This window comes from Oncorhynchus mykiss, chromosome 15 (assembly GCF_013265735.2).
Source record: "Oncorhynchus mykiss isolate Arlee chromosome 15, USDA_OmykA_1.1, whole genome shotgun sequence".
In the NCBI taxonomy this organism is placed as follows: Eukaryota; Metazoa; Chordata; class Actinopteri; order Salmoniformes; family Salmonidae; genus Oncorhynchus; species Oncorhynchus mykiss.
Window position 1 is genome coordinate 41,374,506 of NC_048579.1, and position 18,187 is coordinate 41,392,692.

At 42.3% G+C, this 18,187-nt stretch overlaps 20 non-coding genes across 20 annotated transcripts; all 20 read left to right on the forward strand.

Moving 5' to 3' along the window:
• The first annotated feature begins 775 nt into the window (after positions 1–775).
• trnap-cgg lies at positions 776–847 on the forward strand. The gene has a single exon. It is a non-coding gene; the product is annotated as a tRNA-Pro (tRNA).
• An 803-nt stretch (positions 848–1,650) lies between these two features.
• trnap-cgg lies at positions 1,651–1,722 on the forward strand. Its single transcript has one exon. It is a non-coding gene; the product is annotated as a tRNA-Pro (tRNA).
• An 807-nt stretch (positions 1,723–2,529) lies between these two features.
• trnap-cgg lies at positions 2,530–2,601 on the forward strand. Its single transcript has one exon. It is a non-coding gene; the product is annotated as a tRNA-Pro (tRNA).
• An 803-nt stretch (positions 2,602–3,404) lies between these two features.
• Positions 3,405–3,478, forward strand: trnap-cgg. The gene has a single exon. It is a non-coding gene; the product is annotated as a tRNA-Pro (tRNA).
• An 801-nt stretch (positions 3,479–4,279) lies between these two features.
• On the forward strand, positions 4,280–4,351 carry trnap-cgg. Its single transcript has one exon. It is a non-coding gene; the product is annotated as a tRNA-Pro (tRNA).
• Positions 4,352–5,194: 843 nt separating this feature from the next.
• On the forward strand, positions 5,195–5,266 carry trnap-cgg. Its single transcript has one exon. It is a non-coding gene; the product is annotated as a tRNA-Pro (tRNA).
• An 803-nt stretch (positions 5,267–6,069) lies between these two features.
• Positions 6,070–6,141, forward strand: trnap-cgg. The gene has a single exon. It is a non-coding gene; the product is annotated as a tRNA-Pro (tRNA).
• An 804-nt stretch (positions 6,142–6,945) lies between these two features.
• On the forward strand, positions 6,946–7,017 carry trnap-cgg. The gene has a single exon. It is a non-coding gene; the product is annotated as a tRNA-Pro (tRNA).
• Positions 7,018–7,820: 803 nt separating this feature from the next.
• Positions 7,821–7,892, forward strand: trnap-cgg. The gene has a single exon. It is a non-coding gene; the product is annotated as a tRNA-Pro (tRNA).
• An 803-nt stretch (positions 7,893–8,695) lies between these two features.
• On the forward strand, positions 8,696–8,767 carry trnap-cgg. The gene has a single exon. It is a non-coding gene; the product is annotated as a tRNA-Pro (tRNA).
• An 803-nt stretch (positions 8,768–9,570) lies between these two features.
• trnap-cgg lies at positions 9,571–9,642 on the forward strand. Its single transcript has one exon. It is a non-coding gene; the product is annotated as a tRNA-Pro (tRNA).
• Positions 9,643–10,445: 803 nt separating this feature from the next.
• On the forward strand, positions 10,446–10,518 carry trnap-cgg. The gene has a single exon. It is a non-coding gene; the product is annotated as a tRNA-Pro (tRNA).
• Positions 10,519–11,321: 803 nt separating this feature from the next.
• On the forward strand, positions 11,322–11,393 carry trnap-cgg. The gene has a single exon. It is a non-coding gene; the product is annotated as a tRNA-Pro (tRNA).
• An 802-nt stretch (positions 11,394–12,195) lies between these two features.
• On the forward strand, positions 12,196–12,267 carry trnap-cgg. The gene has a single exon. It is a non-coding gene; the product is annotated as a tRNA-Pro (tRNA).
• Positions 12,268–13,070: 803 nt separating this feature from the next.
• Positions 13,071–13,142, forward strand: trnap-cgg. Its single transcript has one exon. It is a non-coding gene; the product is annotated as a tRNA-Pro (tRNA).
• An 802-nt stretch (positions 13,143–13,944) lies between these two features.
• On the forward strand, positions 13,945–14,016 carry trnap-cgg. Its single transcript has one exon. It is a non-coding gene; the product is annotated as a tRNA-Pro (tRNA).
• Positions 14,017–14,819: 803 nt separating this feature from the next.
• On the forward strand, positions 14,820–14,891 carry trnap-cgg. The gene has a single exon. It is a non-coding gene; the product is annotated as a tRNA-Pro (tRNA).
• Positions 14,892–15,693: 802 nt separating this feature from the next.
• trnap-cgg lies at positions 15,694–15,765 on the forward strand. The gene has a single exon. It is a non-coding gene; the product is annotated as a tRNA-Pro (tRNA).
• Positions 15,766–16,566: 801 nt separating this feature from the next.
• trnap-cgg lies at positions 16,567–16,638 on the forward strand. The gene has a single exon. It is a non-coding gene; the product is annotated as a tRNA-Pro (tRNA).
• An 803-nt stretch (positions 16,639–17,441) lies between these two features.
• trnap-cgg lies at positions 17,442–17,513 on the forward strand. The gene has a single exon. It is a non-coding gene; the product is annotated as a tRNA-Pro (tRNA).
• The last annotated feature ends 674 nt before the right edge of the window (positions 17,514–18,187 follow it).

Genomic DNA, 18,187 nt, shown 5'->3' on the forward strand with positions numbered 1-18,187 from the left:
GGCGGTTCTTGGGCAACAGTTTGGAGTGCAGACCAAGGTGGATGAGTGATAAAGGCAATGGATTGCTAATCCATTGTGCTCTGCACTCGTGGGTTCAGCATCGCACAGCATTTATTCATTTATTCCTTGGTTAAAAAATCTGTCATTTTAACCGGTACAGTAGATTACCTTCAGACGAGTGTCGTGACCCTTGTGGGGGTCGTAGAGCAAAACTGAGATGGTCAAACAATTTTGTAGGTCAACCCGTTCGGAAGCTACAGCCATTTGTATGAGAAGACTGATTTTCGGGATGTGTCATGTTTTGACAAACATTGTTCTCGCTCTGCCGCATTTCACCAAAGATGCAGAGGTGTGACATCAGCGGTTATGAAGGTTTGAGAAGCATCCAGTGCAAAAAAAGTGACATTTCTAGTTTAAAACAGACAGATTCCAATGGGGATTTTTTATTTTATTCATGTACCGGTGCGTCAATCGGATCAAATGAAATGAGATCCAATTGATTTTGATGTCTACTTTTAAATTTGTTTAATCTACATTAGCTCTTTCTTCATTTGTTTCTTGCTGTTACAGCTAATGAAGATTGAATCTGAAAGACTCAGCAGATGAATTACAGAGTATTTGAACTAAAACCTGGTCAACTGCTTGGAAGACAGCTATGCTCACAAGTATACCACCAACACTCACGTTATTCACTGTGGCCTGGCACCATCGACCTGTCAATCCAAATCCTCACCGTCATTACTGGCGACTGCAATAAAAATGCCTTTGATAAAATGGCTCGTTGGTCTAGGGGTATGATTCTCGCTTCGGGTGCGAGAGGTCCCGGGTTCAAATCCCGGACGAGCCCATGTGTAGAGCCTTTAACAATCTGAAAGAGGTGGTTCTTGGGCAACAGTTTGGAGTGCAGACCAAGGTGGATGAGTGATAAAGGCAATGGATTGCTAATCCATTGTGCTCTGCACTCGTGGGTTCAGCATCGCACAGCATTTATTCATTTCTTCCTTGGTTAAAAAATCTGTCATTTTAACCGGTAGATAGATTACCTTCAGACGAGTGTCGTGACCCTTGTGGGGGTCATAGAGCAAAACTGAGATGGTCAAACAATTTTGTAGGTCAAACCGTTCGGAAGCTACAGCCATTTGTATGAGAAGACTGATTTTCGGGATGTGTCATGTTTTGACAAACATTGTTCTCGCTCTGCCGCATTTCACCAAAGATGCAGAGGTGTGACATCAGCGGTTATGAAGGTTTGAGAAGCATCCAGTGCAAAAAAAGTGACATTTCTAGTTTAAAACAGACAGATTCCAATGGGGATTTTTTATTTTATTCATGTACCGGTGCGTCAATCGGATCAAATGAAATGAGATCCAATTGATTTTGATGTCTACTTTTGAATTTTTTTAATCTACATTAGCTCTTTCTTCATTTGTTTCTTGCTGTTACAGCTAATGAAGATTGAATCTGAAAGACTCAGCAGATGAATTACAGAGTATTTGAACTAAAACCTGGTCAACTGCTTGGAAGACAGCTATGCTCACAAGTATACCACCAACACTCACGTTATTCACTGTGGCCTGGCACCATCGACCTGTCAATCCAAATCCTCACCGTCATTACTGGCGACTGCAATAAAAATGCCTTTGATAAAACGGCTCGTTGGTCTAGGGGTATGATTCTCGCTTCGGGTGCGAGAGGTCCCGGGTTCAAATCCTGGACGAGCCCATGTGTAGAGCCTTTAACAATCTGAAAGAGGCGGTTCTTGGGCAACAGTTTGGAGTGCAGACCAAGGTGGATGAGTGATAAAGGCAATGGAATTGCTAATCCATTGTTCTCTGCACTCGTGGGTTCAGCATCGCACATGCATTTATTCATTTCTTCCTTGGTTAAAAAATCTATCATTTTAACCGGTACATAGATTACCTTCAGACGAGTGTTGTGACCCTTGTGGGGGTCGTAGAGCAAAACTGAGATGGTCAAACAATTTTGTAGGTCAAACCTGTTCGGAAGCTACAGCCATTTGTATGAGAAGACTGATTTTCGGGATGTGTCATGTTTTGACAAACATTGTTCTCGCTACTGCCGCATTTCACCAAAGATGCAGAGGTGTGACATCAGCGGTTATGAAGGTTTGAGAAGCATCCAGTGCAAAAAAAGTGACATTTCTAGTTTAAAACAGACAGATTCCAATGGGGATTTTTTATTTTATTCATGTACCGGTGCGTCAATCGGATCAAATGAAATGAGATCCAATTGATTTTGATGTCTACTTTTGAATTTGTTTAATCTACATTAGCTCTTTCTTCATTTGTTTCTTGCTGTTACAGCTAATGAAGATTGAATCTGAAAGACTCAGCAGATGAATTACAGAGTATTTGAACTAAAACCTGGTCAACTGCTTGGAAGACAGCTATGCTCACAAGTATACCACCAACACTCACGTTATTCACTGTGGCCTGGCACCATCGACCTGTCAATCCAAATCCTCACCGTCATTACTGGCGACTGCAATAAAAATGCCTTTGATAAAACGGCTCGTTGGTCTAGGGGTATGATTCTCGCTTCGGGTGCGAGAGGTCCCGGGTTCAAATCCCGGACGAGCCCATGTGTAGAGCCTTTAACAATCTGAAAGAGGCGGTTCTTGGGCAACAGTTTGGAGTGCAGACCAAGGTGGATGAGTGATAAAGGCAATGGATTGCTAATCCATTGGGCTCTGCACTCGTGGGTTCAGCATCGCACAGCATTTATTCATTTCTTCCTTGGTTAAAAAATCTATCATTTTAACCGGTACATAGATTACCTTCAGACGAGTGTCGTGACCCTTGTGGGGGTCGTAGAGCAAAACTGAGATGGTCAAACAATTTTGTAGGTCAAACCGTTCGGAAGCTACAGCCATTTGTATGAGAAGACTGATTTTCGGGATGTGTCATGTTTTGACAAACATTGTTCTCGCTCTGCCGCATTTCACCAAAGATGCAGAGGTGTGACATCAGCGGTTATGAAGGTTTGAGAAGCATCCAGTGCAAAAAAAGTGACATTTCTAGTTTAAAACAGACAGATTCCAATGGGGATTTTTTATTTTATTCATGTACCGGTGCGTCAATCGGATCAAATGAAATGAGATCCAATTGATTTTGATGTCTACTTTTGAATTTGTTTAATCTACATTAGCTCTTTCTTCATTTGTTTCTTGCTGTTACAGCTAATGAAGATTGAATCTGAAAGACTCAGCAGATGAATTACAGAGTATTTGAACTAAAACCTGGTCAACTGCTTGGAAGACAGCTATGCTCACAAGTATACCACCAACACTCACGTTATTCACTGTGGCCTGGCACCATCGACCTGTCAATCCAAATCCTCACCGTCATTACTGGCGACTGCAATAAAAATGCCTTTGATAAAACTGCTCGTTGGTCTAGGGGTATGATTCTCGCTTCGGGTGCGAGAGGTCCCGGGTTCAAATCCCGGACGAGCCCATGTGTAGAGCCTTTAACAATCTGAAAGAGGCGGTTCTTGGGCAACAGTTTGGAGTGCAGACCAAGGTGGATGAGTGATAAAGGCAATGGATTGCTAATCCATTGGGCTCTGCACTCGTGGGTTCAGCATCGCACAGCATTTATTCATTTCTTCCTTGGTTAAAAAATCTATCATTTTAACCGGTACATAGATTACCTTCAGACGAGTGTCGTGACCCTTGTGGGGGTCGTAGAGCAAAACTGAGATGGTCAAACAATTTTGTAGGTCAAACCGTTCGGAAGCTACAGCCATTTGTATGAGAAGACTGATTTTCGGGATGTGTCATGTTTTGACAAACATTGTTCTCGCTCTGCCGCATTTCACCAAAGATGCAGAGGTGTGACATCAGCGGTTATGAAGGTTTGAGAAGCATCCAGTGCAAAAAAAGTGACATTTCTAGTTTAAAACAGACAGATTCCAATGGGGATTTTTTATTTTATTCATGTACCGGTGCGTCAATCGGATCAAATGAAATGAGATCCAATTGATTTTGATGTCTACTTTTTAATTTTTTTAATCTACATTAGCTCTTTCTTCATTTGTTTCTTGCTGTTACAGCTAATGAAGATTGAATCTGAAAGACTCAGCAGATGAATTACAGAGTATTTGAACTAAAACCTGGTCAACTGCTTGGAAGACAGCTATGCTCACAAGTATACCACCAACACTCACGTTATTCACTGTGGCCTGGCACCATCGACCTGTCAATCCAAATCCTCACCGTCATTACTGGCGACTGCAATAAAAATGCCTTTGATAAAACGGCTCGTTGGTCTAGGGGTATGATTCTCGCTTCGGGTGCGAGAGGTCCCGGGTTCAAATCCCGGACGAGCCCAAGTGTAGAGCCTTTAACAAATCTGAAAGAGGCGGTTCTTGGGCAACAGTTTGGAGTGCAGACCAAGGTGGATGAGTGATAAAGGCAATGGATTGCTAATCCATTGTGCTCTGCACTCGTGGGTTCAGCATTGCACAGCATTTATTCATTTCTTCCTTGGTTAAAAAATCTATCATTTTAACCGGTACATAGATTACCTTCAGACGAGTGTCGTGACCCTTGTGGGGGTCGTAGAGCAAAACTGAGAACGACATTGTGTTTGTGAGAGTCTCCCCTTTCCAAAGAATGGGCAAACAATTTTGTAGGTCAAACCGTTCGGAAGCTACAGCCATTTGTATGAGAAGACTGATTTTCGGGATGTGTCATGTTTTGACAAACATTGTTCTCGCTCTGCCGCATTTCACCAAAGATGCAGAGGTGTGACATCAGCGGTTATGAAGGTTTGAGAAGCATCCAGTGCAAAAAAAGTGACATTTCTAGTTTAAAACAGACAGATTCCAATGGGGATTTTTTATTTTATTCATGTACCGGTGCGTCAATCGGATCAAATGAAATGAGATCCAATTGATTTTGATGTCTACTTTTGAATTTTTTTAATCTACATTAGCTCTTTCTTCATTTGTTTCTTGCTGTTACAGCTAATGAAGATTGAATCTGAAAGACTCAGCAGATGAATTACAGAGTATTTGAACTAAGACCTGGTCAACTGCTTGGAAGACAGCTATGCTCACAAGTATACCACCAACACTCACGTTATTCACTGTGGCCTGGCACCATCGACCTGTCAATCCAAATCCTCACCGTCATTACTGGCGACTGCAATAAAAATGCCTTTGATAAAACGGCTCGTTGGTCTAGGGGTATGATTCTCGCTTCGGGTGCGAGAGGTCCCGGGTTCAAATCCCGGACGAGCCCATGTGTAGAGCCTTTAACAACCTGAAAGAGGCGGTTCTTGGGCAACAGTTTGGAGTGCAGACCAAGGTGGATGAGTGATAAAGGCAATGGATTGCTAATCCATTGTGCTCTGCACTCGTGGGTTCAGCATCGCACAGCATTTATTCATTTCTTCCTTGGTTAAAAAATCTGTCATTTTAACCGGTACGTAGATTACCTTCAGACGAGTGTCGTGACCCTTGTGGGGGTCGTAGAGCAAAACTGAGATGGTCAAACAATTTTGTAGGTCAAACCGTTCGGAAGCTACAGCCATTTGTATGAGAAGACTGATTTTCGGGATGTGTCATGTTTTGACAAACATTGTTCTCGCTCTGCCGCATTTCACCAAAGATGCAGAGGTGTGACATCAGCGGTTATGAAGGTTTGAGAAGCATCCAGTGCAAAAAAAGTGACATTTCTAGTTTAAAACAGACAGATTCCAATGGGGATTTTTTATTTTATTCATGTACCGGTGCGTCAATCGGATCAAATGAAATGAGATCCAATTGATTTTGATGTCTACTTTTTAATTTTTTTAATCTACATTAGCTCTTTCTTCATTTGTTTCTTGCTGTTACAGCTAATGAAAATTGAATCTGAAAGACTCAGCAGATGAATTACAGAGTATTTGAACTAAAACCTGGTCAACTGCTTGGAAGACAGCTATGCTCACAAGTATACCACCAACACTCACGTTATTCACTGTGGCCTGGCACCATCGACCTGTCAATCCAAATCCTCACCGTCATTACTGGCGACTGCAATAAAAATGCCTTTGATAAAACGGCTTGTTGGTCTAGGGGTATGATTCTCGCTTCGGGTGCGAGAGGTCCCGGGTTCAAATCCCGGACGAGCCCATGTGTAGAGCCTTTAACAAATCTGAAAGAGGTGGTTCTTGGGCAACAGTTTGGAGTGCAGACCAAGGTGGATGAGTGATAAAGGCAATGGATTGCTAATCCATTGTGCTCTGCACTCGTGGGTTCAGCATCGCACAGCATTTATTCATTTCTTCCTTGGTTAAAAAATCTATCATTTTAACCGGTACATAGATTACCTTCAGACGAGTGTCGTGACCCTTGTGGGGGTCGTAGAGCAAAACTGAGATGGTCAAACAATTTTGTAGGTCAAACCGTTCGGAAGCTACAGCCATTTGTATGAGAAGACTGATTTTCGGGATGTGTCATGTTTTGACAAACATTGTTCTCGCTCTGCCGCATTTCACCAAAGATGCAGAGGTGTGACATCAGCGGTTATGAAGGTTTGAGAAGCATCCAGTGCAAAAAAAGTGACATTTCTAGTTTAAAACAGACAGATTTCAATGGGGATTTTTTATTTTATTCATGTACCGGTGCGTCAATCGGATCAAATGAAATGAGATCCAATTGATTTTGATGTCTACTTTTGAATTTTTTTAATCTACATTAGCTCTTTCTTCATTTGTTTCTTGCTGTTACAGCTAATGAAGATTGAATCTGAAAGACTCAGCAGATGAATTACAGAGTATTTGAACTAAAACCTGGTCAACTGCTTGGAAGACAGCTATGCTCACAAGTATACCACCAACACTCACGTTATTCACTGTGGCCTGGCACCATCGACCTGTCAATCCAAATCCTCACCGTCATTACTGGCGACTGCAATAAAAATGACTTTGATAAAACGGCTCGTTGGTCTAGGGGTATGATTCTCGCTTCGGGTGCGAGAGGTCCCGGGTTCAAATCCCGGACGAGCCCATGTGTAGAGCCTTTAACAATCTGAAAGAGGCGGTTCTTGGGCAACAGTTTGGAGTGCAGACTAAGGTGGATGAGTGATAAAGGCAATGGATTGCTAATCCATTGTGCTCTGCACTTGTGGGTTCAGCATCGCACAGCATTTATTCATTTCTTCCTTGGTTAAAAAATCTGTCATTTTAACCGGTACATAGATTACCTTCAGACGAGTGTCGTGACCCTTGTGGGGGTCGTAGAGCAAAACTGAGATGGTCAAACAATTTTGTAGGTCAAACCGTTCGGAAGCTACAGCCATTTGTATGAGAAGACTGATTTTCGGGATGTGTCATGTTTTGACAAACATTGTTCTCGCTCTGCCGCATTTCACCAAAGATGCAGAGGTGTGACATCAGCGGTTATGAAGGTTTGAGAAGCATCCAGTGCAAAAAAAGTGACATTTGTAGTTTAAAACAGACAGATTCCAATGGGGATTTTTTATTTTATTCATGTACCGGTGCGTCAATCGGATCAAATGAAATGAGATCCAATTGATTTTGATGTCTACTTTTGATTTTTTTTAATCTACATTAGCTCTTTCTTCATTTGTTTCTTGCTGTTACAGCTAATGAAGATTGAATCTGAAAGACTCAGCAGATGAATTACAGAGTATTTGAACTAAAACCTGGTCAACTGCTTGGAAGACAGCTATGCTCACAAGTATACCACCAACACTCACGTTATTCACTGTGGCCTGGCACCATCGACCTGTCAATCCAAATCCTCACCGTCATTACTGGCGACTGCAATAAAAATGCCTTTCATAAAATGGCTCGTTGGTCTAGGGGTATGATTCTCGCTTCGGGTGCGAGAGGTCCCGGGTTCAAATCCCGGACGAGCCCATGTCTAGAGCCTTTAACAATCTGAAAGAGGTGGTTCTTGGGCAACAGTTTGGAGTGCAGACCAAGGTGGATGAGTGATAAAGGCAATGGATTGCTAATCCATTGTGCTCTGCACTCGTGGGTTCAGCATCGCACAGCATTTATTCATTTCTTCCTTGGTTAAAAAATCTATCATTTTAACCGGTACATAGATTACCTTCAGACGAGTGTCGTGACCCTTGTGGGGGTCGTAGAGCAAAACTGAGATGGTCAAACAATTTTGTAGGTCAAACCGTTCGGAAGCTACAGCCATTTGTATGAGAAGACTGATTTTCGGGATGTGTCATGTTTTGACAAACATTGTTCTCGCTCTGCCGCATTTCACCAAAGATGCAGAGGTGTGACATCAGCGGTTATGAAGGTTTGAGAAGCATCCAGTGCAAAAAAAGTGACATTTCTAGTTTAAAACAGACAGATTCCAATGGGGATTTTTTATTTTATTCATGTACCGGTGCGTCAATCGGATCAAATGAAATGAGATCCAATTGATTTTGATGTCTACTTTTGAATTTGTTTAATCTACATTAGCTCTTTCTTCATTTGTTTCTTGCTGTTACAGCTAATGAAGATTGAATCTGAAAGACTCAGCAGATGAATTACAGAGTATTTGAACTAAAACCTGGTCAACTGCTTGGAAGACAGCTATGCTCACAAGTATACCACCAACACTCACGTTATTCACTGTGGCCTGGCACCATCGACCTGTCAATCCAAATCCTCACCGTCATTACTGGCGACTGCAATAAAAATGCCTTTGATAAAACGGCTCGTTGGTCTAGGGGTATGATTCTCGCTTCGGGTGCGAGAGGTCTCGGGTTCAAATCCCAGACGAGCCCATGCGTAGAGCCTTTAACAATCTGAAAGAGGCGGTTCTTGGGCAACAGTTTGGAGTGCAGACCAAGGTGGATGAGTGATAAAGGCAATGGATTGCTAATCCATTGTGCTCTGCACTCGTGGGTTCAGCATCGCACAGCATTTATTCATTTCTTCCTTGGTTAAAAAATCTGTCATTTTAACCGGTACATAGATTACCTTCAGACGAGTGTCGTGACCCTTGTGGGGGTCGTAGAGCAAAACTGAGATGGTCAAACAATTTTGTAGGTCAAACCGTTCGGAAGCTACAGCCATTTGTATGAGAAGACTGATTTTCGGGATGTGTCATGTTTTGACAAACATTGTTCTCGCTCTGCCGCATTTCACCAAAGATGCAGAGGTGTGACATCAGCGGTTATGAAGGTTTGAGAAGCATCCAGTGCAAAAAAAGTGACATTTCTAGTTTAAAACAGACAGATTCCAATGGGGATTTTTTATTTTATTCATGTACCGGTGCGTCAATCGGATCAAATGAAATGAGATCCAATTGATTTTGATGTCTACTTTTTAATTTTTTTAATCTACATTAGCTCTTTCTTCATTTGTTTCTTGCTGTTACAGCTAATGAAGATTGAATCTGAAAGACTCAGCAGATGAATTACAGAGTATTTGAACTAAAACCTGGTCAACTGCTTGGAAGACAGCTATGCTCACAAGTATACCACCAACACTCACGTTATTCACTGTGGCCTGGCACCATCGACCTGTCAATCCAAATCCTCACCGTCATTACTGGCGACTGCAATAAAAATGCCTTTGAAAGAACGGCTCGTTGGTCTAGGGGTATGATTCTCGCTTCGGGTGCGAGAGGTCCGGGGTTCAAATCCCGGACGAGCCCATGTGTAGAGCCTTTAACAATCTGAAAGAGGCGGTTGTTGGGCAACAGTTTGGAGTGCGGACCAAGGTGGATGAGTGATGAAGGCAATGGATTGCCAATCCATTGTGCTCTGCACTCGTGGGTTCAGCATCGCACAGCATTTATTCATTTCTTCCTTGGTTAAAAAATCTGTCATTTTAACCGGTACGTAGATTACCTTCAGACGAGTGTCGTGACCCTTGTGGGGGTCGTAGAGCAAAACTGAGATGGTCAAACAATTTTGTAGGTCAAACCGTTCGGAAGCTACAGCCATTTGTATGAGAAGACTGATTTTCGGGATGTGTCATGTTTTGACAAACATTGTTCTCGCTCTGCCGCATTTCACCAAAGATGCAGAGGTGTGACATCAGCGGTTATGAAGGTTTGAGAAGCATCCAGTGCAAAAAAAGTGAAATTTCTAGTTTAAAACAGACAGATTCCAATGGGGATTTTTTATTTTATTCATGTACCGGTGCGTCAATCGGATCAAATGAAATGAGATCCAATTGATTTTGATGTCTACTTTTGAATTTTTTTAATCTACATTAGCTCTTTCTTCATTTGTTTCTTGCTGTTACAGCTAATGAAGATTGAATCTGAAAGACTCAGCAGATGAATTACAGAGTATTTGAACTAAGACCTGGTCAACTGCTTGGAAGACAGCTATGCTCACAAGTATACCACCAACACTCACGTTATTCACTGTGGCCTGGCACCATCGACCTGTCAATCCAAATCCTCACCGTCATTACTGGCGACTGCAATAAAAATGCCTTTGATCAAACGGGTCGTTGGTCTAGGGGTATGATTCTCGCTTCGGGTGCGAGAGGTCCCGGGTTCAAATCCCGGACGAGCCCATGTGTAGAGCCTTTAACAAATCTGAAAGAGGCGGTTCTTGGGCAACAGTTTGGAGTGCAGACCAAGGTGGATGAGTGATAAAGGCAATGGATTGCTAATCCATTGTGCTCTGCACTCGTGGGTTCAGCATCGCACAGCATTTATTCATTTCTTCCTTGGTTAAAAAATCTATCATTTTAACCGGTACATAGATTACCTTCAGACGAGTGTCGTGACCCTTGTGGGGGTCGTAGAGCAAAACTGAGATGGTCAAACAATTTTGTAGGTCAAACCGTTCGGAAGCTACAGCCATTTGTATGAGAAGACTGATTTTCGGGATGTGTCATGTTTTGACAAACATTGTTCTCGCTCTGCCGCATTTCACCAAAGATGCAGAGGTGTGACATCAGCGGTTATGAAGGTTTGAGAAGCATCCAGTGCAAAAAAAGTGACATTTCTAGTTTAAAACAGACAGATTCCAATGGGGATTTTTTATTTTATTCATGTACCGGTGCGTCAATCGGATCAAATGAAATGAGATCCAATTGATTTTGATGTCTACTTTTGAATTTTTTTAATCTACATTAGCTCTTTCTTCATTTGTTTCTTGCTGTTACAGCTAATGAAGATTGAATCTGAAAGACTCAGCAGATGAATTACAGAGTATTTGAACTAAAACCTGGTCAACTGCTTGGAAGACAGCTATGCTCACAAGTATACCACCAACACTCACGTTATTCACTGTGGCCTGGCACCATCGACCTGTCAATCCAAATCCTCACCGTCATTACTGGCGACTGCAATAAAAATGCCTTTGATGAAACGGCTCGTTGGTCTAGGGGTATGATTCTCGCTTCGGGTGCGAGAGGTCCCGGGTTCAAATCCTGGACGAGCCCATGTGTAGAGCCTTTAACAATCTGAAAGAGGCGGTTTTGGGCAACAGTTTGGAGTGCAGACCAAGGTGGATGAGTGATAAAGGCAATGGATTGCTAATCCATTGTGCTCTGCACTCGTGGGTTCAGCATCGCACAGCATTTATTCATTTCTTCCTTGGTTAAAAAATCTGTCATTTTAACCGGTACATAGATTACCTTCAGACGAGTGTCGTGACCCTTGTGGGGGTCGTAGAGCAAAACTGAGATGGTCAAACAATTTTGTAGGTCAAACCGTTCGGAAGCTACAGCCATTTGTATGAGAAGACTGATTTTCGGGATGTGTCATGTTTTGACAAACATTGTTCTCGCTCTGCCGCATTTCACCAAAGATGCAGAGGTGTGACATCAGCGGTTATGAAGGTTTGAGAAGCATCCAGTGCAAAAAAAGTGACATTTCTAGTTTAAAACAGACAGATTCCAATGGGGATTTTTTATTTTATTCATGTACCGGTGCGTCAATCGGATCAAATGAAATGAGATCCAATTGATTTTGATGTCTACTTTTGAATTTTTTTAATCTACATTAGCTCTTTCTTCATTTGTTTCTTGCTGTTACAGCTAATGAAGATTGAATCTGAAAGACTCAGCAGATGAATTACAGAGTATTTGAACTAAAACCTGGTCAACTGCTTGGAAGACATCTATGCTCACAAGTATACCACCAACACTCACGTTATTCACTGTGGCCTGGCACCATCGACCTGTCAATCCAAATCCTCACCGTCATTACTGGCGACTGCAATAAAAATGCCTTTGATAAAACGGCTCGTTGGTCTAGGGGTATGATTCTCGCTTCGGGTGCGAGAGGTCCCGGGTTCAAATCCTGGACGAGCCCATGTGTAGAGCCTTTAACAATCTGAAAGAGGCGGTTCTTGGGCAACAGTTTGGAGTGCAGACCAAGGTGGATGAGTGATAAAGGCAATGGATTGCTAATCCATTGTGCTCTGCACTCGTGGGTTCAGCATCGCACAGCATTTATTCATTTCTTCCTTGGTTAAAAAATCTGTCATTTTAACCGGTACATAGATTACCTTCAGACGAGTGTCGTGACCCTTGTGGGGGTCGTAGAGCAAAACTGAGATGGTCAAACAATTTTGTAGGTCAAACCGTTCGGAAGCTACAGCCATTTGTATGAGAAGACTGATTTTCGGGATGTGTCATGTTTTGACAAACATTGTTCTCGCTCTGCCGCATTTCACCAAAGATGCAGAGGTGTGACATCAGCGGTTATGAAGGTTTGAGAAGCATCCAGTGCAAAAAAAGTGACATTTCTAGTTTAAAACAGACAGATTCCAATGGGGATTTTTTATTTTATTCATGTACCGGTGCGTCAATCGGATCAAATGAAATGAGATCCAATTGATTTTGATGTCTACTTTTGAATTTTTTTAATCTACATTAGCTCTTTCTTCATTTGTTTCTTGCTGTTACAGCTAATGAAGATTGAATCTGAAAGACTCAGCAGATGAATTACAGAGTATTTGAACTAAAACCTGGTCAACTGCTTGGAAGACAGCTATGCTCACAAGTATACCACCAACACTCACGTTATTCACTGTGGCCTGGCACCATCGACCTGTCAATCCAAATCCTCACCGTCATTACTGGCGACTGCAATAAAAATGCCTTTGATAAAACGGCTCGTTGGTCTAGGGGTATGATTCTCGCTTCGGGTGCGAGAGGTCCCGGGTTCAAATCCTGGACGAGCCCATGTGTAGAGCCTTTAACAATCTGAAAGAGGCGGTTTTGGGCAACAGTTTGGAGTGCAGACCAAGGTGGATGAGTGATAAAGGCAATGGATTGCTAATCCATTGTGCTCTGCACTCGTGGGTTCAGCATCGCACAGCATTTATTCATTTCTTCCTTGGTTAAAAAATCTGTCATTTTAACCGGTACATAGATTACCTTCAGACGAGTGTCGTGACCCTTGTGGGGGTCGTAGAGCAAAACTGAGATGGTCAAACAATTTTGTAGGTCAAACCATTCGGAAGCTACAGCCATTTGTATGAGAAGACTGATTTTCGGGATGTGTCATGTTTTGACAAACATTGTTCTCGCTCTGCCGCATTTCACCAAAGATGCAGAGGTGTGACATCAGCGGTTATGAAGGTTTGAGAAGCATCCAGTGCAAAAAAAGTGACATTTCTAGTTTAAAACAGACAGATTCCAATGGGGATTTTTTATTTTATTCATGTACCGGTGCGTCAATCGGATCAAATGAAATGAGATCCAATTGATTTTGATGTCTACTTTTGAATTTTTTTAATCTACATTAGCTCTTTCTTCATTTGTTTCTTGCTGTTACAGCTAATGAAGATTGAATCTGAAAGACTCAGCAGATGAATTACAGAGTATTTGAACTAAAACCTGGTCAACTGCTTGGAAGACAGCTATGCTCACAAGTATACCACCAACACTCACGTTATTCACTGTGGCCTGGCACCATCGACCTGTCAATCCAAATCCTCACCGTCATTACTGGCGACTGCAATAAAAATGCCTTTGATAAAACGGCTCGTTGGTCTAGGGGTATGATTCTCGCTTCGGGTGCGAGAGGTCCCGGGTTCAAATCCTGGACGAGCCCATGTGTAGAGCCTTTAACAATCTGAAAGAGGCGGTTCTTGGGCAACAGTTTGGAGTGCAGACCAAGGTGGATGAGTGATAAAGGCAATGGATTGCTAATCCATTGTGCTCTGCACTCGTGGGTTCAGCATCGCACAGCATTTATTCATTTCTTCCTTGGTTAAAAAATCTGTCATTTTAACCGGTACATAGATTACCTTCAGACGAGTGTCGTGACCCTTTTGGGGGTCGTAGAGCAAAACTGAGATGGTCAAACAATTTTGTAGGTCAAACCGTTCGGAAGCTACAGCCATTTGTATGAGAAGACTGATTTTCGGGATGTGTCATGTTTTGACAAATATTGTTCTCGCTCTGCCGCATTTCACCAAAGATGCAGAGGTGTGACATCAGCGGTTATGAAGGTTTGAGAAGCATCCAGTGCAAAAAAAGTGACATTTCTAGTTTAAAACAGACAGATTCCAATGGGGATTTTTTATTTTATTCATGTACCGGTGCGTCAATCGGATCAAATGAAATGAGATCCAATTGATTTTGATGTCTACTTTTGAATTTTTTTAATCTACATTAGCTCTTTCTTCATTTGTTTCTTGCTGTTACAGCTAATGAAGATTGAATCTGAAAGACTCAGCAGATGAATTACAGAGTATTTGAACTAAAACCTGGTCAACTGCTTGGAAGACAGCTATGCTCACAAGTATACCACCAACACTCACGTTATTCACTGTGGCCTGGCACCATCGACCTGTCAATCCAAATCCTCACCGTCATTACTGGCGACTGCAATAAAAACGCCTTTGATAAAACGGCTCGTTGGTCTAGGGGTATGATTCTCGCTTCGGGTGCGAGAGGTCCCGGGTTCAAATCCTGGACGAGCCCATGTGTAGAGCCTTTAACAATCTGAAAGAGGCGGTTTTGGGCAACAGTTTGGAGTGCAGACCAAGGTGGATGAGTGATAAAGGCAATGGATTGCTAATCCATTGTGCTCTGCACTCGTGGGTTCAGCATCGCACAGCATTTATTCATTTCTTCCTTGGTTAAAAAATCTGTCATTTTAACCGGTACATAGATTACCTTCAGACGAGTGTCGTGACCCTTTTGGGGGTCGTAGAGCAAAACTGAGATGGTCAAACAATTTTGTAGGTCAAACCGTTCGGAAGCTACAGCCATTTGTATGAGAAGACTGATTTTCGGGATGTGTCATGTTTTGACAAATATTGTTCTCGCTCTGCCGCATTTCACCAAAGATGCAGAGGTGTGACATCAGCGGTTATGAAGGTTTGAGAAGCATCCAGTGCAAAAAAAGTGACATTTCTAGTTTAAAACAGACAGATTCCAATGGGGATTTTTTATTTTATTCATGTACCGGTGCGTCAATCGGATCAAATGAAATGAGATCCAATTGATTTTGATGTCTACTTTTGAATTTTTTTTATCTACATTAGCTCTTTCTTCATTTGTTTCTTGCTGTTACAGCTAATGAAGATTGAATCTGAAAGACTCAGCAGATGAATTACAGAGTATTTGAACTAAAACCTGGTCAACTGCTTGGAAGACAGCTATGCTCACAAGTATACCACCAACACTCACGTTATTCACTGTGGCCTGGCACCATCGACCTGTCAATCCAAATCCTCACCGTCATTACTGGCGACTGCAATAAAAATGCCTTTGATAAAACGGCTCGTTGGTCTAGGGGTATGATTCTCGCTTCGGGTGCGAGAGGTCCCGGGTTCAAATCCTGGACGAGCCCATGTGTAGAGCCTTTAACAATCTGAAAGAGGCGGTTTTGGGCAACAGTTTGGAGTGCAGACCAAGGTGGATGAGTGATAAAGGCAATGGATTGCTAATCCATTGTGCTCTGCACTCGTGGGTTCAGCATCGCACAGCATTCATTCATTTCTTCCTTGGTTAAAAAATCTGTCATTTTAACCGGTACATAGATTACCTTCAGACGAGTGTCGTGACCCTTGTGGGGGTCGTAGAGCAAAACTGAGATGGTCAAACAATTTTGTAGGTCAAACCGTTCGGAAGCTACAGCCATTTGTATGAGAAGACTGATTTTCGGGATGTGTCATGTTTTGACAAACATTGTTCTCGCTCTGCCGCATTTCACCAAAGATGCAGAGGTGTGACATCAGCGGTTATGAAGGTTTGAGAAGCATCCAGTGCAAAAAAAGTGACATTTCTAGTTTAAAACAGACAGATTCCAATGGGGATTTTTTATTTTATTCATGTACCGGTGCGTCAATCGGATCAAATGAAATGAGATCCAATTGATTTTGATGTCTACTTTTGAATTTTTTCATCTACATTAGCTCTTTCTTCATTTGTTTCTTGCTGTTACAGCTAATGAAGATTGAATCTGAAAGACTCAGCAGATGAATTACAGAGTATTTGAACTAAAACCTGGTCAACTGCTTGGAAGACAGCTATGCTCACAAGTATACCACCAACACTCACGTTATTCACTGTGGCCTGGCACCATCGACCTGTCAATCCAAATCCTCACCGTCATTACTGGCGACTGCAATAAAAATGCCTTTGATAAAACGGCTCGTTGGTCTAGGGGTATGATTCTCGCTTCGGGTGCGAGAGGTCCCGGGTTCAAATCCTGGACGAGCCCATGTGTAGAGCCTTTAACAATCTGAAAGAGGCGGTTCTTGGGCAACAGTTTGGAGTGCAGACCAAGGTGGATGAGTGATAAAGGCAATGGATTTCTAATCCATTGTGCTCTGCACTCGTGGGTTCAGCATCGCACAGCATTTATTCATTTCTTCCTTGGTTAAAAAATCTGTCATTTTAACCGGTACATAGATTACCTTCAGACGAGTGTCGTGACCCTTTTGGGGGTCGTAGAGCAAAACTGAGATGGTCAAACAATTTTGTAGGTCAAACCGTTCGGAAGCTACAGCCATTTGTATGAGAAGACTGATTTTCGGGATGTGTCATGTTTTGACAAACATTGTTCTCGCTCTGCCGCATTTCACCAAAGATGCAGAGGTGTGATATCAGCGGTTATGAAGGTTTGAGAAGCATCCAGTGCAAAAAAAGTGACATTTCTAGTTTAAAACAGACAGATTCCAATGGGGATTTTTTATTTTATTCATGTACCGGTGCGTCAATCGGATCAAATGAAATGAGATCCAATTGATTTTGATGTCTACTTTTGAATTTTTTTAATCTGCATTAGCTCTTTCTTCATTTGTTTCTTGCTGTTACAGCTAATGAAGATTGAATCTGAAAGACTCAGCAGATGAATTACAGAGTATTTGAACTAAAACCTGGTCAACTGCTTGGAAGACAGCTATGCTCACAAGTATACCACCAACACTCACGTTATTCACTGTGGCCTGGCACCATCGACCTGTCAATCCAAATCCTCACCGTCATTACTGGCGACTGCAATAAAAATGCCTTTGATAAAATGGCTCGTTGGTCTAGGGGTATGATTCTCGCTTCGGGTGCGAGAGGTCCCGGGTTCAAATCCTGGACGAGCCCATGTGTAGAGCCTTTAACAATCTGAAAGAGGCGGTTCTTGGGCAACAGTTTGGAGTGCAGACCAAGGTGGATGAGTGATAAAGGCAATGGATTGCTAATCCATTGTGCTCTGCACTCGTGGGTTCAGCATCGCACAGCATTTATTCATTTCTTCCTTGGTTAAAAAATCTGTCATTTTAACCGGTACATAGATTACCTTCAGACGAGTGTCGTGACCCTTTTGGGGGTCGTAGAGCAAAACTGAGATGGTCAAACAATTTTGTAGGTCAAACCGTTCGGAAGCTACAGCCATTTGTATGAGAAGACTGATTTTCGGGATGTGTCATGTTTTGACAAACATTGTTCTCGCTCTGCCGCATTTCACCAAAGATGCAGAGGTGTGACATCAGCGGTTATGAAGGTTTGAGAAGCATCCAGTGCAAAAAAAGTGACATTTCTAGTTTAAAACAGACAGATTCCAATGGGGATTTTTTTATTTTATTCATGTACCGGTGCGTCAATCGGATCAAATGAAATGAGATCCAATTGATTTTGATGTCTACTTTTGAATTTTTTTAATCTACATTAGCTCTTTCTTCATTTGTTTCTTGCTGTTACAGCTAATGAAGATTGAATCTGAAAGACTCAGCAGATGAATTACAGAGTATTTGAACTAAAACCTGGTCAACTGCTTG